The sequence below is a fragment of the Vicia villosa genome, linkage group LG6, assembly GCF_029867415.1.
Source record: "Vicia villosa cultivar HV-30 ecotype Madison, WI linkage group LG6, Vvil1.0, whole genome shotgun sequence".
In the NCBI taxonomy this organism is placed as follows: domain Eukaryota; kingdom Viridiplantae; phylum Streptophyta; class Magnoliopsida; order Fabales; family Fabaceae; genus Vicia; species Vicia villosa.
In genome coordinates, this window is record NC_081185.1 from 67,477,610 (window position 1) to 67,483,817 (window position 6,208).

At 37.5% G+C, this 6,208-nt stretch overlaps 1 long non-coding RNA gene across 1 annotated transcript; it reads right to left on the reverse strand.

Moving 5' to 3' along the window:
• Positions 1–3,084: 3,084 nt before the first annotated feature.
• On the reverse strand, positions 3,085–4,968 carry LOC131611615 (uncharacterized). Its single transcript, XR_009287051.1, has 3 exons — positions 4,085–4,968; positions 3,362–3,839; positions 3,085–3,272 (listed from the first exon to the last, which is right to left on the reverse strand). It is a non-coding gene; the product is annotated as an uncharacterized LOC131611615 (long non-coding RNA).
• Positions 4,969–6,208: the final 1,240 nt, after the last annotated feature.

Genomic DNA, 6,208 nt, shown 5'->3' on the forward strand with positions numbered 1-6,208 from the left:
GTGTTGATTGATCTTAAAGGTGTTAAGAACCTTTGATCACCCTATAGGTTAGATAGTAGGCATATTCTTGTACAATCATTCTAACTATAGTGAAATCTCTTTCGTGTTTGAAAGGGGACTGGAGTACTCTCGGATTGTGAGGGGAACCAGTATATATCGTTGTGTTCTTTATCTTTCCGCTTTTACCGCTTTCATTACCATTACCAAGAAAAAGATAAAAACCATCAAAAGCCTTCAAACTCTTAACCAAAAATTAGTAAAGACATTCTCATAAAACCGATTAATTTTTGGAAACCTAATTCACCCCCCCTCTTAGGCATATCTGATACTTACAATTGACATCAGAGCAAGTTATATGTAACTTGTTCCTAAAGATCCAGAATGGCTTCCGCAAATCAAAATCCGGTTTTCAAAGATGGTGGTTCTAACAACAAGCCTCCATTGTTTTGTGGCGAATATTTTGACTTTTGGAAAATCCGAATGAAGGCTCATCTAGAAGCACAAGGAGAAGAAGTTTGGGAGGTTGTCCTACAAGGTCCTCATGTCCCTATAACAGTCGTTAATGGTGTTGGATCGGAGAAACCTAAAGCGTCATGGGATGATAATGATAGAAAAAGGGTTCTTGCTGACAAAAAGGCGGTCAATCTTCTTCAAGGTGCTCTTAGTATGGATGAATTTTTCCGAGTATCGGCATGTACAACATCAAAGTAAATATGGGATACTCTTGTAGAAACTCATGAAGGTACCACTGAAGTTAAAAGATCAAGATTGAATACTTTAAGCCAAGAGTACGAACTGTTTAGAATGAAGCCCCGAGAAACTATTCTCGATTTGCAAAAACGATTCGTACATTTGACAAATCACTTGAAGGCACTTGGTAAGACTCTTACTACCGAAGAACTTAATCTTAAAGTGCTCAGATCTTTGACAAGAGAGTGGCAACCAAAAGTGACGGCGATATCCGAAAAGAAAAATTTATCAAAATTTACTTCCGCAACACTATTTGGAAAACTTCAAGAATATGAGACGGAACTTGGAAGATTGGAAAAGCATGAGAACTTAGAGAAGAAATCCAAAGGCATTGCATTAAAGGTAGATTCAAAAGAAAGCAAAATGAAAGATGCATCGGATGAAGATGAAAACTTCTTGCTTCTTGTAAAAAGGTTAGGCAAATTTTTTGGTAATAAAAATAATAGTGATAATACTAACTATGTCAAAAGAAAGAAATTCTCAAAGCATAAGGATAAAGAAGCATCCACTTCATCACAAGAAGTTACATGCTATGAATGTGGGAAACAATGACACATAAAGCCGGAATGTCCAAAGCTTTCGAAGAAGAATGGATTCAAAGGCAAAAAGGAGTTCAAAAATAAAAAGGCCTACATAGCATGGGAAGATAATGAAGTAAGTTCCTCATCGGACTCCGATAGTGACGAAAGTGCAAACCTAGCACTAATGGTTTCACACCACTCCGACAATGAAGAAGGCGAGGTTAGTCATGATGATTCTCTTTTTGATAATGGTGCACAAGGTGCAATAGATGAATTATTAAAAAAATGCAAAATTCTCTATAAAACTATCTCATCTCAAAAGAAAATAATATCATCTTTAGAAGAGAAGGTTAAGATAATTGAAGTAGAACATAAAGATGACAAAGAAAAGATGATTAGTGTTCAAGAAGATAATGTTGCATGCAAGAACTGTGAATCACTTTCCTTCCAAATTGTCCAATTAAAACGTGTTTTAGAAAGATATGAAAAAGGGAAAATTGGATTGGAAAATGTTCTTAGCACACAAAGATACTCCAATGATAAGAGCGGACTTGGTTTCTCTAAATTTGATAAACCAAGATCCAACAAGACTATCTTTGTCAAGGCTAGTAACCAACCAATTCGAGAGAAAGTGATCAAGCCTAAAGTAATGCAACATTATCCTAAAAAGAAGAATGTTGTTAAGAAGAAATCTCACCCTTCTAGATATAGAAGTAACTTTGAACCTACTTGTTTTTATTGTGGTATTATTGGTCACACACCCAATGCTTGTTACGTAAGGAACTTTAGTGTTCCTAGTGGACATTATGTATGGGTGAAGAAAGGAACTAACTATGATGGACCCAAAGCCACTTGGGTACCTAACAAAACTTAATTTGTTTTGTAGGCATGCTTGAAGACCACTTCAAACCTATGGTATCTAGATAGTGGTTGTTCAAAGCATATGACGGGAGACCTAAACCAATTTTCAGATCTAAGGTTAAAGGCCAAGGGTTTTGTCACTTATGGAGACAACAATAAGGGAAGAATTCTTGGCAAAGGCAAAGTTGGTGCATGTCATACCCCAAATTTGTCCTACCCTTTAATTTCTAACTGGCTTAAGCTTCACATTTCATTTGCACACTTCCATTAGGTCATCTAACACATCATGCATCATTAATCAATAAAGTTGGCTTGGGATCGAGGATTTTGGAAGAGTAAGGTTTCCTTGGTGTGTACTTCTTTCTCATCTTTATGCAAAGCTATTCTCAATCAAAGATCGAAGTTTATTTCCCTAAATAATGGGTAATTGGTGATCAGTTGCTTCCTTCTTTATGGATTAATGAACTCATTCTCGTTATGGAAGACTAGATTCATTCACTTGCATATGGTATCATCATGTATTCAGAGGATTATTGTTGTTTGCCATTTGATTATGTCCCAACATTGGAAATTTAGATGGTTGAATTATGTGGTTGTGTTGGTTTCTTCGTTCCTATTCATGATACAAGATTTTTTGTCAAGATCTCGTCATGTGGTGATCCTCGTTGGATTGGGTTTTGTCGCGTACTTGTGAAGCATGCTATTGCGGCATAGTTGACTCTTTTGTCAAAGTCAACTATGAGGGTTGACTCTTGACCAAGTCCTCCTAAAAAACCTTTGGATTCTTTCTCATCATATTTCATTCAAGTTGCAAGTGGAAAAGAATGTTTCAAAATTCAAAAGACAATGGAGAGAAAAGTCAAACATTCAAAAAATATGCAAATTCCGTTTCAAACATTGCATCCACCTTATCATGTCCACAAGAATCCATTACAAAGTCTAAATTCCACCACAAAGTTCAAAGATGTTTATTACAAGAAAATACAAGAAACAAAAATTACATAGAAAAGCTATACTAAAACCCATGTCTACAAAGTGCAAACTCCATAACCATGCCTCCTCCATTGGCCTTCAAGCATCTTCATACATCAATGTATTACCATCCAAGTGTCCATGAACCAACATAGATCCTCAATCAACCTGCAAGAAAGGATTGCATCAGAACGGAAAACAATGGATCTTCGAGTCAAGTGCAGTTCACAGCAAGTTCCAATTATCCATATACATACCAAGAATCTGTACCATGCACATCACCAACATACACTTGCAGCCTTGTACACATAAGTTATCATGTTTCTAAAATAAATAGCATCAGAACAAATGCAAAGCCTTGACACCCTGCATCAGTACTGTAACAGCCTACCCGAGCATTCAAGTTTCACATTCTGAACCTACTAACCTAACACCTTCGTTATCTTGGCAAGCTCTACGCACTAACACATTCACATCATGATAAACTTACACCCAGCACAGAATTCCATACACTAAACCACCACTACATCATCAAAACAGCCCTGCATATGAAAGACCAGTTCAGCCATACGTACAATCAAATTCGGACTCGGACTTATCAATGTGTTCAAGCTCTGCCTACAGCCAGCCTCATATTCAAGCCATGGTCCAATCTCATTCCTACCCTATATTTGATAACACAAAACAGTTCAAATTCCCCTAGGCTCAACTAACTTCTGAACTCAGAACCAAACTCTGCATATTGTAAAACCGACAGAAAAGAACATATCAAAACCAATTTCATAACCACCCCTAACTAACTGATTTCTATACTAACTAACTTTGTAACAGAAAAAACAAGCATAACCATACATAACTAACTTCCCATAAGTCTGTAACTAACTCTCCACACTCCTAACAGAATTGTAACAACCAGGCTCAGCAAACAGAATCAAAAGGAGAAAGGAACTAACATAAATCAAAAAAATCAGAAAACTAACCTTGGAAACCTCTATATAACAGGCTTCTTCATCTCTGAGCTTTCTCTGGATCTTCATTCTTCTCCCACCTTCAATCATCTCCATAGTCTCCACCATTTCTCACTCTCTTCCTCATTCATCTTCACACCATCAATTCACACGCCCCTTCACTTCCATTCATCATCACCACTTCTCACCACTCTCTCTTCATCTCTGAACCTCCCTCAATCTTCTACAACCATTTTCAAACTTCAACCTATCAATCTCCACACTGAATCATCAATCTTCATCTTTAGAAAACTCAGAAAACCATACACGAACTTGGCTCTTCTTCTATCACCACCTCCAAATACTTCTTCATCATCATCACTGCTCAGCATCAATATCACATTCGACGCACATCACCTTCATCATTGCGTTCAATCTCGCAACAATCGACCGAATCTCTCTCAGTCTCAGGAATACCAGAGATACGAAAATTAAAACAAGAATTAGAAGAAGATAGAAGAAGAAGCAGAATCAAGAAGAAGAAAAAGCAACAAAAAAATTGAAGGTGTTTACCGGATGAGTTTGTTAGGTCGATTTGAATCCGAATCAGAGAAGCGCGAGAGAGGAAGAACGTGTTAAGGCATAGAAATGAAGTTGAAACAAACCGAGAGAGAGGATCGATTGAGACGGAGACTTGAGTGCTTGATCAGAGACGGAGATGATACCACCGTCGCTGTCACGTCTGTGAGAAAGAGAGGAGTGGCTCCGTTGCACCGATTGTCCAAGAGAGATGAAGAGATTCTGAGAGTGAGAGACAAGAAGGAATCGACCGGAGAGGGACCTCCGTCGCTGCACAGCCGTTCGTCGCCACCGCCGCGAGTGAGGAGAGGGAGAGAATTTCTTCGCGTGAATCTCAAAGGTCACATTCTAAACCTAATCCCCTTTTCTTTCTCATTATTTATTTAATTTTATTTTTTTAATTGATGAAAATTGTTAATTGAACAAATTAAAAATCTGAAACAATGTGGATCATAACAAGTCCATGGGCCTGCACCGAAATTCAGCATCACACCCCTATGAGGGCCCGTGGCACCTCCTTTTGTTACAAGAAACTGAATAATAAACTGTCTTTGGGCCTTACAGTCATAAAATTGCTGTCTACACAGGCTCACGCTCTCACTTGTTTTTTTTTTAGTCAAAAATTACCTTGGGCTGACTCTCCCCTGGGCCACGCGCCAGTTTCACTAGGCACACCACCATTTTCAGTTTCACACCCCCTGAGCCCATGTTTAATTGATAGCTTTTTAGGTTTTTCTACTTAGTTTTTGCTACTTCTTTTAGGTAATAAAAATGCATTTAGTAAACACCATAAAAAATACTAGTTTTTAGGTTCATCAATTTAGATTTTGGCTTGAATTAGAATTCCCTTAACACATTAAAGGCTCATAAATATAATAGTATATTTTAGGTTAAGGTTTGAAGTGCTTCCTTTATTCTTTTGTACCATTTCCATGTTATTTTCGTATAATTGTTGTGTGATTTTGTTACTTGTTTTTCACCATATTTTTGCCCTATTTTGGTTAATATCATTAGTATGCTTCTTTTAGGATCCATTACCATAACTTTAGGGTAGATTTGTACATAACAATAACAATTAGGCTTAGAAATTAGGCTAGTCTCCCCCTTTTCATTCTTTTCCTTTTACAACACTAAAACACCTAAAAAATATTCAAAATAAAATCCCTTTAAAAAATACAAAGAAAACACTAAAAAAACATTAATAAAAAAGTGAAAATCATTAAAAAGGGAATGGAAGCTTGAATCTCCCTTGCTTAAGGGAATCATTCGAGTGCTTGGATCTCCCTTGCTTAAGGGAACCATTCGAGCGTAAGTTCCTAATCTAAAAAACACCAACCAAAGAGTAACTCGAGTTTCCCTTGCTTAAGGGATTTCCTCAAAATGCTCAAAGTCTCTCTCCCATCTCTTTTCTTAAGGGCAATGTTATTTCCGCTCGTACGCATCGTAGGTCGATCCCTTATGCGAGAGCGCGAACGTTAACTCCGCCCAACTAAAAAACACAAAAACAAACAAAAAATCTTGAGCCGAGCTACGGTAACTCTGATTCCTGAAAAGGATACGTAGGCAGCGGGGTAAGGC